General features: G+C 38.1%; 1 long non-coding RNA gene across 1 annotated transcript in view; it reads right to left on the bottom strand.

The window, feature by feature from the left end:
• The window catches only part of LOC114062082, a 28377-nt gene extending 20797 nt beyond the window's left edge, over positions 1-7580 (bottom strand). The window contains exons 1-3 of the long non-coding RNA XR_003572307.1: positions 7477-7580; positions 6742-6917; positions 4756-4856 (exon numbers count right to left, since the gene is read on the bottom strand). This is a non-coding gene — a long non-coding RNA (uncharacterized LOC114062082). The remainder of the gene's footprint in view (positions 1-4755; positions 4857-6741; positions 6918-7476) is intronic.
• Positions 7581-16929: the final 9349 nt, after the last annotated feature.

Below are 16929 nucleotides of genomic sequence, written 5' to 3'. Positions count from 1 at the left end.
TAAAGTTAGGTCTTGCCTGGATTCTATCACAACCCACTGAGCCAGAGTCCAGGTGAACAGATTCCAACAGGACAATTCTTTTTGCAGCCTAACCCTTCCTTGGGCACAGCTGCACTCTGTGGTTTTCTCCAAACATTTGGTCTTGACCACCTTTTGTTCTTGAGGTGCAGCTTAGTCAAGACAATGTCACAGCCCAGATGAAAAAGTTTTCCCGGGGACAATTCTGTCTGCAGCTGATATCTTTCTTGTGGTAGTCTCTTTGAAGCTCCCCTTCAACAGCATTTCCGTGGTTATTTTTTTGTGATCCCTAGGAATCCCAAGTGATAAGCAGACTGCCCTTGCCCTGGTTCCTACTCCTACCAGAGAGTCCACATTCTTGAGAAGAAAATTCAAGTATCAGCAGTCTTTTTCTTAGAGGATTTTTCAGTGTCGTAAACACAGCTATCCTAGAGTTTCTCTTTTTACTAACTTCAATTTTATTTTGAAGTATAATCCCAAACATAAAATAAGTTTAGCCACTTCCCTTCTTCATTTTACCCAGAAAAGGATTTACTCCAGGGGGAAATCCAGCCTACAGGGTATTTTTTTTTTAACACAGCCCTTCTTCTGCACCACTCAAGCTGTAGCTCTAGGCTTTTTCTCTCAATCATTAGATTTGAAAAAGGAAGTGAGTGGTGCAAAAATAATTGTTTCCTTAGGAATTTTTCATCTTCACTGGCTTTTTTTTCCCCTAAGGTTCATTTCAGGATTTGGGTTAAAGTTATTTTTGACTGAAAGTCCACAGCTAAGTTTGATTCCATCTGGACAGCAGCTGACAAAGAAACCCATGGGCAGACTAATATTCTCCTTGGAAGAACACTGAATCTTTGCATGGAGTACTGTTTTTGGTTTATGCGTCAGCCAAGCATTTAGGTTAGTGCCAGAGGAGGTTTAGAGAAAAAGAGAAATCAGAGATGAAGTTGTAGTGTGCATGTACGTTCATCTCATGTGCCTGCATGATATGTAGTTGTAGCACAGTGTACTCTCTAATGTTAAGTATGAGCTGATGCTACAACTGGAGAATTGCATCATATTTATCTAAGCATGTCTGAATAGTGAGGGTTTCCTCTCCTATGGTCCAGGCTAGTCTTAGGGTACTCAGTAAATATTAGGTTTGTTGAAGAAAAGAATTAGTCCAGAACTTCAGGAAGATTAAGCCTGGAAAGGGACAGTCAAAGGGAACTGTGAGTTCCAAAAAAAGTATTCTTTTGGACAGTTTTCAGTACAGACAAAGTCTATCTGGTCTTTTGTGACACTCACCTGCGATGTAGGTGTGTTATGGCTTTTGTTACAGTTGTGAGACAAAGAAATAATAAAATGATGCTTTGAAGACATCTTTTACAGTTAAGTAAAGACTTCTGTGAAAATTATTTTCTTAGGCCTATTGATTCTTTTTGGTTGGTATACCAGTCCTGTCCTTGGTCAAACTACAGTTATTGCCTAAGGATAGAGCTGCAAGAAAAATCTCAGAACTGGCCTTGCGGGGATCTGGTAATGAACTGCCAAAAGAAGGCGAAGTTCTCACATGAGGAAATTTTTGTCATGACTGGGCTGGCAAGCTTTGTTTCTGAGGGTCACCTTGCATTAGGGTTTGTGTTGAAAGAAATATAGTAATTTGTTTGAACATGTAAGATGTTTCCACTTTTACTAGCCTTAAGTAACTGACAGAGTAATGGTGGATTCATGGGCTTTGCATGGTACCATTTGGTACCATAAGGAGTCCTTATGCTAGCCACAAAATTGCAGAGTAGGCATGTATTCACTCGGGCTAAGTGCAAAAATAGTGGAGGAGAAAGTAACAAGGTGTCTTGTAAAGGAATGGCCTTCTTCTTCCCCATTATACAGCAGCAAATACGGTAATCTTGTTAGCATTATTTTGACATTGAAATACCTACATGTTCTTGTTCTGTGTGATATTATTTTATGAAGTCTCTGTTGCATTATATGCATGCTTACACACAAGTCTGCTCCTGAGTTTTCTCTAATAACTGAAAAGCCTTAGAACCATAAGTAGTGGTCAGAAAGAACTGAATGTGTTTTCAGTAACTTTCAAGGACGTAAATAAAATCTATATAATTATTCTGTATAATTGTTTATTCTACATAATCATTTAAGTGTATGATTTCACTTACACTCATCATCACAGTATCTATGTGTTTATGTTTGCTGTATACTACAGCAAAAGCATCAAAACAACTGTTTCAGGACTGTAAATCTAGATACATGACATGAATTATATTTGAGAGAACATAAATATAACTATTTTGTTGCTTCTGAGTGTTTGGACAATCTTCCATAAACAAATTGCGGATGACTGAACAGTGCTAGCCTGAACATGCCTGTTTAGAGACGTTTTAATAAAACCCTCTTTTCTCAGAGAGATGCTTATGCCTTAGGCTCTCTGCAGTAAGAAGCAGAATCTAATTTTCATAACTTGAGGGAGCTCAGATTCTGTTTTTCAATTTAGCTCATTAAGAGCAGGAGGGATCCATATCTAAATATGACCAAACAGGTTAGTCCGTTCATACTGGGACTTGATCAAAACCTACCTCACTTTCTTGTCTAGGTAGGAGCAAATCAATGTAAGTGAAATAGGGAGCCTCTCTGAAAGGCTCTGACATAAATAAGGATGGTTACGGCAGCAATGGTTAGGGGAATAGTACTAATAGTATTGCCGTGACAGCTCATATTTAGTTTGCTCCTTTGGACTACTTTCCATGAAGCTGACCCAGTTAATACCTATGTTGCTTCTGCTTTTCTGAGCATAACACCCATTTATCAAGTCAGAATTCAAACCAGTGTTTTGCATTCTGCATCAAGCATTACTTGAAATCCTCGTTCAGATTCTGTATTATCATCTTTAGACCTTTAAAGCCATATTTTGAGTAAATTATAAGATCGTGTATATGAAATTACTGGTTTTAACCTTTCCATTTAACCTCTTTTTATTATTATTTAAATATATGTGTATACAAAATACTTAACAACCTTATATTCAGTGCTGGTTTTATTCAAAGGAAAGCATAATGTATATGCATTGTGCTCTGTGTACAAAACAAATCCTATAAAACTGCGCAGTATCACTGGGCATATCACTAATTATTACAATGAGAATATTACAGAACAAGAAAATGTGATAGTTTTCAGCTAAATGATATCGAAAAGTTCTTCAGATTGTTTGCTTATTGCTTAGAGCATAACACTGAGGCAAACGTAGGTATATGGTATATTTTGTTGTTCTACCTGCACAGGATTCTAGTCTGTAAATCTATGCATATCCAGCTATGAGCTAATCACAGAAGCAGGAGTATCACAATGGAAAGTCTGAACACATGTTAGCAGCTGGAAAAAAGTATCTGCTCCATTTTCAAGTCCTTACCGGTTGGTGTTAATGAGACGTGTAGATATCTCTGGAGACAAACAACATTTTTAAGGATAAATATGAATTGCAGCAGCAGCTATATTTCATCTCTTATAGGTTACAGAGAGTAACTTTCTATTTACATAGATGTGGAGATAGGTTGTCAGGAGTCTTAGCTGAGGGTAAACAAAGGTTAACTGATTTTGCTCACATATCAAGCTCACTCCCTTCTCTCTGGAACATCTAGCAAGTAAATTTCATCCTCTGTTTTAATTTAGGTGGCTCTATGTATGTATGTACACATGCAGATATGGGTTTAGACCGGTGTCCTATCTTTTCATTTGTTTCTCTTTTTCTTTTTTGCACCTGCGTGACAGTAGTGCTGTGTAACATTGTAACAACAGATCATTACAAGAAAGCTATTTTGGGGCTGGGTTCATTGCAGTCGGGGATCCAATTGTCCAGGCCTAAGGCAGTATCTGTACAAACGCTCTAAAGATGTGATTTAATCACTATACAGTATCGCTGGAAACAGCCCAAAAGACATTTACCCAGGTAGTGAGAGTGGTCATGTTCATACTGTATCAGGGCACAGGCTTGTCCATGTACTTGCCCTGAGGCAACAGGGCTATAATTAGAACTGGATTAAAAGAGGCAATGTTACACTCAAACTCCTGTTATGGGCAAAAGGGAAAATAACATATAAATGAAGCTAAGAATGTATTTTTATTTGAATTAAAGTTTTAGCAGTGTAACAGTTTGAATTAGACAATTAATTGTCGTGGTCCTCAGTGTATCAATAGGTCTTAATTGCTTTGACCTGCACCCATGTCCAGGAGCTGCAGCTGAGCTCCTTGCCTGAATTATGCTGCAGGTGTGTTTGTGCTCAGCTCTATCCCTAGCTTGGTTTGTTGCTTTGTGTATCTCAGATCATCACTAGACTGCAACAATAATCATCCTCCCTAATTTTCTCTGGTTTATGTTTCTGCTGAAATGAATTCTGTCCCTCTGCACATTGTTGTTCCCGTCTTATTCTCTCTTGTGGAGCAGGCAATAATCCCAATCTCTTACATATTCCCTAAGGTTCTTTCTTAGAGGAGAAATCTGATGTCAGGACATGACTGTGACTTATATTGTGCAAGAAACAGTCCACAGACATTCTCTAACCCACCTTCACTTCCTGTACACTTAAACAGACACTTTAAACATCCAAAAATCCCTTGAGTATTAGTTTTTGCTTTGAAAAATACTTGAATAGATATGCCCCCAGCCTGGGTTTTTATAACCCTCATAGTCCATCAACTATTACAGCATAAGCAGCTGACGAAGAACCAAGGCACAGAGATACACCTTACCTTCTATGACAGCTGCAAAACTGCATATTTTCTACCCAAGCATTATCCATTCTGCTTCAGACTGGAATGGCTCAGCACTGTATGCTGCTGTCCATCTGTGCCTCAAGATACAGAAAAGAAAGGAACTATCATGAAGACTCTGTTAACATGCTGATATGAATTCTTTCAACACTTGTACATTAAGTACATTACTAGGTTTTATGGGATGAAAATAAAGAACATGAAGAGTAAAAATAAGTGCTTTAAGGAAGACTAATCTACAATGGTTACCGAGTGAGACATGTTTGAAATTAGTAGTTCAGTAAAACACCTAATATTCACTCCCAGATGCTGCCACCTAGAGTCTAACATTATGACACTGTAAACACAAGAATAATAGAGTAACTTTCAAGCAAAAACATTGTATTTGTCTGGAGGTGGAGGTATTGGTATTCAGGAGGGTTTGTGACAGGAAGAAGCGGAAGAGTAGGCAAGCAGTCAGAAGGCAATCTTAAACTTAAATTTTGTAAGTGTCTTCCTTCTGTACTGCTCAAAATCTGGAGCAGCTATTCTGTATATTTATCAGAATACTTACAAATATATTTATTTCCATTTCAATTTCCATGTCTGAAAAACAGTGGTCAGCAGAATAAAAGATGTTCTAGTTGAGCAGCCTTGCCTTCAATTTTGATGAAAAAGACTGCCAGTTCTCAAAAAAAAAGTCTTAAAGGAAGCATATTTAAGCTTGTCTCTCTCCATCAGTAGAATATTGCAGAAGACAAAACATCCCCATGAGACAGCCTAACTGGAAATCCAAGGCAGCCTGGAAAATGAGCTATCCTGCTATGCTTTAGAAATTGCAAACAGCAGCAACCCAGTTTCTCAGCTAACCTGAAGGACCTGGCAGCATTTGCTACAAGATGCCTAATTCAGTGCCTGGACTCTCATACTGTGTGTAATTTGTTTAGAAACGAGCTATGAACCTAAATCTCAATTTGCTCAACAGGATATGGTTTGATTAAATGTGTCCAGATGCATTTGTAAAGGGATTAGATTTCAATTAGGAGTAAGCAACAATCATTAGAAGATAATACTTTTTCATGCATACTTTAGCAAGCAGAATTGGGGCAAGAAATAGGAGTATGATAGAAAAGTCTCTCGCTTCTTTCTCCCCTCTACTGCATTGTTACTGCTTCTTCACACTCAAGTGCTGTTTTCTTTCAAGTTCACCTTATTGTTCCTTCCTTTCTCTTTGTTGGCCTGTTGTCAAATCAATAGCTTCTAGTTCCACTGAGCTCTAAACATGGTTGTGCTCCCAGTAACAGGCTGATCTGCAACTCTTCTGCCTGCTAGTGAATGACAGTGAATAGATCTTTACTATATTCGGTCCATCCAGAAGGGTTAAGCCAATTATTTCCATGCTGTTGTTTCAAGTACTGCTTGCCTGAACTAACCACCACTTCCTTACCTTGTTTTGTGTCTATGCTGCATGGTGGAAGACAGGCTTGAGAAGACAAGTGTCTCTGCTCAGTGTCTAACCAGTGAGCCCCACCATCCTCACAGATGGTGGCAGCTGAAAAAGCCATCTCCCAACACCTCCTGCTCAATAGGTTATTAAGCTTCACTCACACCTTTGTCAGATTGCATCTGAGAGAGTCATATTGCAGAACGATGCACAGTAGAATCCTCTGAGCACTAGAGCTAAGACTGATTTGGCCCATTTGTGTAAAACTCAGGGTTTATTTACTGCATGGGCTGTGGTCTGTTCTCATACCTCTCATACCTCTGCTGCCTGCAGCGGAGACTACTGTCACAGAGACGTGGCAAAGCACAACTTGAAACCGTGCTGCCAAATTTTCTTTCCACCAAACAGGATGATCTCCTTCAAAATGGAAATGTTCCCTGGCCTATACTGCTCTCCAGACTATGCCCAGGAAGTCTGAAAAGCTGTTACCTGGCATGGGCCAAAATCATGCTAGAAAGAGTGTTAATTGGGCTGGACCTTACTTGGATCTGTGCCTTGGTCTTGAGTAGTGTTGTGTCCTCAGAGAGCAGGAACTCTAAACAGTGACAGAAATACGTACACAACTGATTCTGATTAGGATGTTAGTTCTTTGGTTAGAAATATTATTTGTTAACCATGGTCTAAATGCCCTAATTCCTCCTGTGAAAAAATAAGAATGCTGAATGAGAGGTGAGAACAAAGGCGAGAGGTGTTCTCACATAGATGAGAACAAGACAAAGCAGCTTATTCTATCTGTTTCCTTCTAGGGATGTTATAAATAACCATTACTGAAATGAATAATAATCACTTGTGACAATCAAGAGAGTAAGGTTCTAACATGTTTTACAGATATGCTCTCAGGAAGTCCATTCAGTCCCCTACAATATCTCCCAGGAGTTGCAAGGAATGGGACAAGGAAGGTAGCTCTTTATGTTAATAAACTGCCAACAAATCACCTGATACTTTCCTTGTGGGAACTGGCTGAAGATGGGATGTCAGAGAGAGAAACTTTCCTTTCATCTTTCTCCAGTCCTCCTAATCTCTTGAAAAATTAAGCTCCTTAAGAGTACTAAATGTAATAAATCATGCGGGGTATATAAGAATGCATATACATATATATACTCATATTCCTGACAAAAACAGTATTGCCACTCCCATTTCAGACAGTTACATCCCACTTTGAGGGCTATATATACCCTAAAGCATAACAGAAGTGTCTGCTTGGTTATGCCACTTACCTGAAGCACTCTTCTCCTCGTTGTCTCTTGGTGACCAGATAGCTGTATAAAGTGCATCCTTACAAAGTGTATAAATGGCCACAAGGAACTTTAAAGGACATGGCAAAGAGTCCTACTTTAGCAGGTTCTTCATTCTAAATAACAGGCACATCAGAGAATGGAGAGGAGGCAAACTTAATAAAAAGAAGTTAGAGTGGACAATGATACTCTATCTGGGTAGAGTTATCTTTTCACCTCATCTATCGTTGTGGTGGTTCGTGATGTCTATTATTATATAGACATCTGGCCTGTTAATGTTATGGTCAGTCAATGCACATGCTCAGATTCTATTCCAATCTACAAAGCCACTCTGCATAAGTCTGCACTGTATTGGAAAACTCCCTCTGCACACACCACCAATGCACTGGCCCAACAATATGGAAATGACTCACAGGCAATGCGCTATGTAAAATTTTGCCAGGTGGGGCAAGGATTGGAAATTTTGTTGCATCTGCCATAACATTGAGGCCAACTTTCTCTTCTGCTAGGGAAAGCAAACAGTCTTCCAGACCTGATGAATTTAAAAAGAAAATATAACAAATTCTTCCCATTCGTTCCATTCACATATTTCTATTCACTATTTACAGGTCATCGCTATTTTATTTATATCCTTTAGCGTAGGAGATCGGCTGCCTCTTTGCACCAGTGTTCTCGATAACTATTACGAACCCACGTCACTGAGCAGATTACCAAGATCAAACCCCTCTTCTACAAGGACAGCACAAAACTATGGAGCTCCTTAGCCTGCACTGATCACCTAGTCTCTTGCTAATCCTTTATTTGATGGATCCCTAGGCTGAGTGCACATTTAATTCTTTGAAATGTACAGAAAAAAGTTTAAAAAAAAAAAAGTTTATAGCATGGATAGAGAAATGGAAATCCAACTGAGGAAAGGACAAGAGAAAGTGAGAGACACAGGTAACAATTCCAAAGCCTCACAGCAGACTTACATGAGGAACTGTCATTAACTGTAGCAGGTAGGAGCTGACTATATCCCAGAGACATCTCTGAGTACATCAGCAAATGAGAGAACGAGAGGAAAAAGGGCTGATGGTTTGGAATGGCCTGAGATTAATTTATCCCGAAAATCAGTCTATATGAGAAATAAATTTTAAAGATATATATGTATGTTTCTGAAAAGCACCCACTTTTGTGTCATTTTCCAGGATCACAAAACACATGATGTTAAAGGTACATCAGGTAAAATTGTCACAGGTAATAAGCAAAACAAGATTTAGTTAAGTATCAAGTTATTAGACCAGATAATATCACTGAAAATATTTCCAACAGAGGATATTTATTAAGTTTATTTTAAATTGCAATACTGTTTATAACAGATGCTCCACATTCAGTCTTTTTCTCCAGGGTTAAAACTAAGAAACAGGGAAGTACAAATACGATTCAGACAGTGAATAGGATTAAAATGTAAAATCCAAAAGGTAGCTGCCTGGGAGAATTAAATGCCAGCAGTCACAAGCAGTGGTAAAGTCTTTTCACAACACAGACAAGTTTTAATGCTTTAAATTGGAATACATTTAAGTGTTAGGTGGGGGGTTTGGAAGGTCTTTGTGGGTTTGTTTTTTTACATGGTTTTTTTGAGAAAGTAGAAAGTATTTCTAAGACTGCATCCTGGAGGAAATATTCTTTTCCCTGCATCTCACAGGATCAGAGAAAGGAGTATCAGGACTGTGTTCTCAGTAACTTGTTTGCTTCCACTGAGCAGTGCCAATGCTACTGTATTCCATGCAGCAAGGCTTTAGAAACTCAGATGGCCCATATTTATTTCAGTACATCATTTTTTAGTGCTGCTCTAGGTAACTGTTTTGATCTATAATTCCATGTGTGGTTAAAGGCCATTGATGTTATCATATTTTTCACATTTCAGTTGAAATCTACTAAACCAATAGCCGCTGTGGTGTGTTTGCTGGATGCACGGCTGGGGTTTTTCAGCAGTTAGCCCTTGCAATTTACCCTTGATTCAATGAAGCTGAAAGACATCTGACTTTCAGTTAACAGAGCGAGGCAGAGAGCATTTTTCAAGGTATGGGAAGGCAATCTCAGCAGGATTGCAGGCATACAAAAGAAAATGTTGCTGTGCTTTCTTCGGGGAGACAATTAATACCTTATGTAGTGAGGACATTTCACGGACATACACTCAAGGAAAAGGCTTAACTGCCTAAGTGGCTGGAAAAACAGAGACAAATCCTAGTCTGGGTTTACAAAGCCATTAACCCCCCACTAAGTCTACACCTGTAATACTGTGCTTAATGTGGGCACACATGTTCATATTTAAACTAGCTACATAAAGGACTTTTCTTAACATGTCCTTATTAAAGCATTTTAACTGCTCTTTACCTCACATGCCAGCTACTTGCAAAGATTACAATATCTTAGCACAGTTATTCTTTTCTTATATTCATCCTTGATTTTATTCTTTATTCAGCAGAGGACTGAAGAATAGGAAAACAATGTTAGTGCCTTCTGGGCTTGCCTTAAGGGAAACTGAGATGATAAGTGTAATATTCCCAAGAAGCACTCTGTCAAGAACTGAAATATATAAAAAAGGGTGACCAACTTTCTGCTCTAGGCCAGCTGTTCAACGCTCACAGCTTTACTACTGCTGACAATGCAGTACAAACGGGGAACAAACAGCACTTGCATGAGGAACATCTCTTAGACATCTTGTGTAACTGTAGACTGCATAATCCATAAAAATTCCGTCCTGCTGGGAAGCATGGACAAATACACCATTTCAGAAATTACAAATTCTGACTCTTGATTCAAAGGAACTTCTGTTATAGATCTTGCATTTTAAATGATGTGTTCTCTGGAGTTGTAAATCTTTCCATCATAGTAATAATTTTTCCCAACATATTTGGTCTCATATTTCCCTTTCTATTCCTCTTATACAATGTCAGTACATTTGATTTGGTGGTCATACTACTCCCTCTGAAGTCACTCTTCTCAGGCAGCTGATGAGCTACAGAAAACATAAGAAAAATAAAAACAGCAAACAAAATCCCAAAAGGGATTAGGTTCACTCAGGGATCTTTTATTTTATTTAAATAAACAGTGCAATTTAGATTATAGAATGGGAGAATCCAAGATTTGGCTCCAATTTCCAGATGTTACTTCAAGCAGAAAAGCAAATGTGTTTAAGTGGATAACTCCCTTGATTTCAGAATTAACTTATAAATTTATAAATGGGGTCATTTTTCCTCTATTTTCAATCAATCTTTACTGTTGTGAATTTATTTTCTATAAAACACACCTTTGAGTTTCTGAAATGTCTGGGAATGCAAAGCTGTACTATCAGTGTTACGCTGCAGCTACTCTAATTCACTGGCATTTATTTTACACCATTCTTCTGTGTAAAAATCCAGGAGTAAAATAGCGGAACTTATTTATAAACCATCCACGATGCTATCAGTTCAATAGTTATAAAATGTGAATTTTATTTCTCTGCATTCTGCTTTCCAATCTTTTAAAAGATTATTGCCTCAGCAACCTGAAAGCTGCATTCTTGTCATGTAACGTACATACACCTCATAGTCCATTACAGAATAATCAGAGTTTTGTACAAGCATATTTAATCCATTGGCACACATATTTTCCTTCATTAGGTATTTCATACTTCATGCCATGAGGTTTTTTTACTATATGGAACTAGAATGCTTGGCTTTAAAAAGTCTAGATTCCTGATTTCAATAAATAGAATTTGTTGCAAGGAGAGGAAGAAAGGTTTAAAGAAGTCACAGCTGATTTCTGCCATTTGAAAGCTGCAGCGAACAGATCAGAGTTTATTACATGGCACTTGAATTGAAATATCAAATTTTAACTATACAATTCGGATTCTGTGAACTCCATTTTTCCTCCATTTTTTTAAAAATCTATTCCCTGAGAATTCTCCCACTAGATAATTTTTAACCTCACATTATGGTGGGTTGACCCTGGTTGGATGCCAGGTGCCCAGTGAACCACTCTATCACTCCCTTCTGCAGAAGGACAGGGCAGAGGAAATATAACGAAAGGCTCACAGGTCAAGGTAAGGACAGGTAGAGATCACTCAGCAGTTACCATCATAGGAAAACCAGACTTGACTTGGGGTAATTATTTTAATTTATTACCAATCAAATCAGATAGAATAATGAGGAATAAAAACAAATCTTAAAACACCTTCCTGCCATGGGGTGCAGTCCTTCAGGAACAGACTGCTCTGGTGTGGGTCCCCCATGGGGTCACAAGTCCTGCTGGCAAACCTGTTCCAGCTTGGACTCTTCTTTCCACAGGTCCACAGGTCCTGACAGGAGCCTGCTCCACCCTGGGTTTCCCATGGGGTCACATGAGGGATTCCATTCAAATAGAAGAAAAAAATCTTTTTATTCTGAGAATGGTCAAACCAAATGATCTCAAGAGGTTTCTTCCAACCTTCCAGTCAGGTGTGACAACACCTGCCACTGAGATGGAGGAAGGTGTCTACAAAAAGCAGTCTTTTAAAAGCATTCTGGAGTTCCTCTGCTGTTTCTATTTTTAGAGTCCAGAACCATGAATTCCATAAAATCTGGCATATTACTTAGACCTTAATTCCATGCATTTAATTTTTTATTCTTGGAAAACTATCAACCTCCATAGCTCCACTTTCATGTTTCTGAATAAACATAAGGAGTGAACCAAAAAGGCTGTAAAACAAAAATGCAAATAAAGAACTCAACAACAAATACTTCTTCAATTAAAAAAAAAAAATTAAAAATATAGACAGAAAGCAAAAACTTGTAACTCTGGAGCCAAGCTCAGGTTTTGCTGAACATTAGGGACAACTACTGCTCACTCAATTGCCACAGAAGTTAAATGCCAAGTCTCTGTTCGTGGCTTCTGTTTGCATCACTCCAGGCACTGCACTCCTGAAATGCCAGTTAAAAAGCAAACAGGAGCCAGGCACAAGCATCTCCCACTCTTGTGCAAGACCTTCCGCCAGCAGGTTCCTTCTTGTAAAATGAAACATGACCACAAGTGCCTCATGGCCACAGCCCACTTAGCTTATTAACACCACTACCATCACATGCTCCTTCTGCCCATGCTGACCTCACAGCAAACTCAAGTAAAATCACAGGGAGATACTGGTTACAAATTAAATAGACTCTTCTCAGTTTCACCTGGGGTGACAGTCCCCGTGAGTGCTGAATAATCAAACTCAATATATATTTTCCTTCTCCAAAATGCCTTTAAGCTATTCTAAGCAGTTTTATTGTGGATTCTCCTGGCTGAGTAATGGAGAAACTTGAATCATTTTCTGTGATACCACTTTGGAGGCAATACCAAAAGACCAGTAGAAACATTTACCATCTGTAAGCTGAATCTGAGTGCTCAGTGTCAGTGCAGATTTGATGAAAAGCTCAAGAGCCTGCCAGCACATCCACAGAAGTCCACATTCCAGTTACAAAAGGGAAGATTAATATCATCAACTTCAGTCCGCTGAAAGTTAGTTGACTACTTCGAAACGAGTAACCTTAAGCCCTATATGTACGAAGAGAATGAATGAGCACCTCCAGAAGATAATTCATCTCATCCTAAGCCTGGTATTTTAGACAAGATGAATCACTCCCTGCAGACACTTGAGTCATTCACTGACTATAAAACTCAGTGTTTAAACTTAGGCAACTTCCAAGATTATAAGTCAGATAGGATAAAGGTTGCATAAAACATCTATTATCTGAACTCTGTTATCAGACATCTACATAGGCATTTTCATTGGGCATATATGCTCAGAGACACCTCGATAAGTTTCATAATGACAGGCAGGTTCTGAGTGCAAATCTTTCAGAATTTAACACAGTCATTATACAGCCAGTAGTTACTAGTATCTAAAGGCATGATATAGTGCTATACTATACATATGAGCTTTCAGTAAAATAAAAAAAAAAAAAAAAGAAAAAAAACACACATGATTTTTCAGAATTTTGCTAATGGATTTCTCAAATATCCTGTCTCAGACATTGCAAAATGAACAAACTGAAATTTCGAAGAAAAGCAGCTGTTGACAAGGCTGCAGTAGTTAGAAAAACTAATCAAAGCACAAACTCTACATTTAAAGTGCACAATCTATTTGTGTTTTTATTATTTAAGATGCATTATTCATATTGGTATCGTCATGCTTGGAATTCTGCATATACAAGATTAGACATGGTTATTCTCTGGTTTTCTTATACAGCAAGGTGCAAGTACTTTGTATAAGTAAGTGCCAAAAGTACTTACACCATAAGTATGTGTCATGAGAGAGGAAATAAGCATATAAAAAAAGAGCACAGAGGTGTTACAGAAATAGTTTCTACACGGGCAGTGAGAGAGAAGAAGAAATATCCCACAGAACCTAAATGACAATAGGGATCTACCTACACGGAACTGAATCCTTCCCAAAGGTAGGTGCCTACAAGCATGGTGCTTCCTTAAGATCTCATTACAACTAATCCTACAACATAAAGAGTTACAACATTCTAGCGGTGCCTAGAGGTCAGCAGGGTAGCTCTTTAGTATCTCAAATAGTGCTAAATATTCGCACAACCACCTCTTCTAGTTTGCCACCTGAAGGTTCCTCTGGGCTCCACTGACTATATAGACTAGCTGCTCATCTTAGTTGACTAAGCAGAAGAACCTAATACCATTACAGATGTTTAAAAGTCTTCCATGTGACTTTCAGAAATGCTAGGGACTCCTTCACTCCTTTTGTCATACTTATCAGATCCGCGCAGACCTTCTGGATGCTTTATAGCCTCTCAAATGGCTCTTCTTCCCCTTATTTAGGATTGAATATAGAGACACCTTAAACATCTAGTATACCTTCAGGTACCTACAGACAAGTGACCAATGTTAATCTCAGACTGAATCCTAAGCAAGTTTCCTTGCTCACGGACTTTCAATCGAGAGCATTAATCAAGTAACACTATGTTGCTACTATTAAGAAGACAAAAATTTGCACTTGTGTTATGGGAGCCAATGTTATGCACAGAGCTTCAGCTGCACATCAGTGTAATTGTTGGCTCTCCCTTAGACAACAGTCTAAAAACTAAAATCTCTAAAATCCCTCTCTAAAAACTGAGTAACGCTGTTTTGCTACTTTGCACCACCACAGTTGTTTAGATAGTCTTCTCCCAAACTGAGCCCCCATTTTATTATGATACATATATATATATAAGTCAGCAAAAGGACAATCCTCCACCCCAGGAACTTGCAATTAAATAACAAGAGAAGAGATAGTAGATAGAGCCTGGTTGCAATAGAGGAAGTGAAAGCATGGCACATCTTTATGATGTCAAGCACTCTCTCCATACCAGCAATCTGTTAAGTTTTGTAAGAAAACAGAATTTCTACAAGAAGTTCCTAGTTGCCAAACTGATATGAAAGCTTTTCCCTACTTGAAAGTAAATTTAGAAAACCTATCTCAGAAATCGAGTTTAAAAGATTTTTTTTTTTTAATTCTAGATTGCATCCAGATTGTCCCAGAAAACCCACTAATTTTGACATCGTTTCCCAGTCCAAAGTAAAGGTACAGGTAGGACAAATGAATGAATTCTAATTTTTTTTCCACCTTTTTCTTTTTGGCTTTTAATTCTCCTGTTACCCTCCATCAGCATTTTCTCTGTGCTTCTTCATTAGATTGACAATAAATGATGGCGGTTTCTGTAGGGAAAGGGTTAATTAATGTCCAAAATACCGAGACAATGTGACATGCAGAGAAAACAGAAGAGGAAAATCCCTATAAATTAATTTCTCTGAGATTTAAAATTTACATCAGTCGCGAAAAAAAGCAACACAATAATAAACACATTGTGCAGAATACCAACATCTAAGGTATATTTTTTTCTACCTAAATATCTGTTTCTTTAGATTCAGTGGTTACCATTTGAGTACTCAGGAAGATTTTTTTTTTTTACTCAAACCTAATTTTTGCAGGTGCACAGGAAGATTATTTTTCTCTCAAACATAATATTTGCAGATGCACATTTAGCAGAAAGTTTGGATTTATTTTTATTTCTTTTTTGCTGTGTTGTTTCTAATAGAAGGATGAATTTGCTCCTCAGCATGCATTGGCATTTCATAAAGATCCATCTGAAAGATACTGGACTTTTTTTATCCTAGCACATCTGTGCTGTTTGCACTGTGTGCAACATGAAGACACTCTCAAACAAAATGACACAGAATTGAATGGATTAATATGTTGAGCTAAAATAGAACACAGTTGTTCTGCTTGAGTATGCCTATAATTTCAGAGGCTTGACACTGCTCTAAGTTGAAACAAACAAAAAAATAATACAAAATTCACCCTTTGAAGGCTTTCTCTGAAAATACTTTTAGTTGAGTCTGTGTAATTAGCTTTCTAGAAAGATGTTAAAATTCACTTTTTCAAGTAATTTTATTGTTCAGTTCACAAAAGAAAAGCCAAAGTGTCGGATTGGTTATTTAACTTACACATGTAAACAAATTTTGGTAAAAGCAGTCAGGAAATGGATTGGCAAATAGTATGCAAGAACACAATCAGAAACATTTGGGCTACTGCAACTCAGCAGGTTACCACACAGGACACATCTCCTGTGGTGATCCAGACCCTGGATATTTTAGACAATTGAGTCTCATCTCCCCTGGAAAACTCCAGTTGAAAACCAGTCGTTTCCCTCATAATTCACATCTTGAGGTAGTTACAGAACCTCACTGTTCTGGTTGGGGGGGGGGGGTTGGCGTTTTTAGGGGATTTTGTTTTTTTTTTTTCCAAATTTGTCTCTAACTTAATTATAGCTTTTTTTAATATGCCATTTTTTAAATTTCTGATTAAAGGCTCAATCATATTTCAGACTTTCAAAAGCAAAGAAGATCCTTTTGTAAAACAGATCGTCCATTCCCCTGTTAGACATTTAGACAGTTAGAACTGTGCATGATTCTGATAACCACTGTCTTTCATCAACCATTGCCTGTAGCATTAACGCTCCCATCTTTACCAGAAATATCTTACCTGAAGCATCCTTGCATCATACTAACATTTTTCACAAATATTACATATTTTTAGGTCATGCTGATTCTGTAGTAGAATAATTCGACTAAAGTGCTACAGTGATAGAAACACTAATGCTCATTAATTAAGTCAGTCTGGAAATTAGATGAAATAATCTAGATAGACTGACTCCAAAACAGCTTTCCAGATGGATGAGAGAACAACTCAATTACTATTTATACTTTGAAATAAGGAACATGTGGTCATCACTTCACCTGTGGAGTGACATGAGAAAAGGCAAACCAACGATGCAAAATTTCTATTCCCATTCAGGGCTGAAAGCAGCCCAAGGAGAATGGGAGAGAGAGAAACCGCAGTCAAAAGCCTCCTCCCCTGTAAAGTGATGAAAACCACATGGTTCAAAGGGGCAATTT

The sequence above is a fragment of the Empidonax traillii genome, unplaced genomic scaffold (assembly GCF_003031625.1).
Source record: "Empidonax traillii isolate 1590-97213 ecotype Southwest subspecies unplaced genomic scaffold, ASM303162v1 scaffold382:size1915631, whole genome shotgun sequence".
NCBI classification, from domain to species: domain Eukaryota; kingdom Metazoa; phylum Chordata; class Aves; order Passeriformes; family Tyrannidae; genus Empidonax; species Empidonax traillii.
Note: the sequence above shows the minus strand (reverse complement) of the source record. Positions and strands in the feature narration are given on the sequence as shown.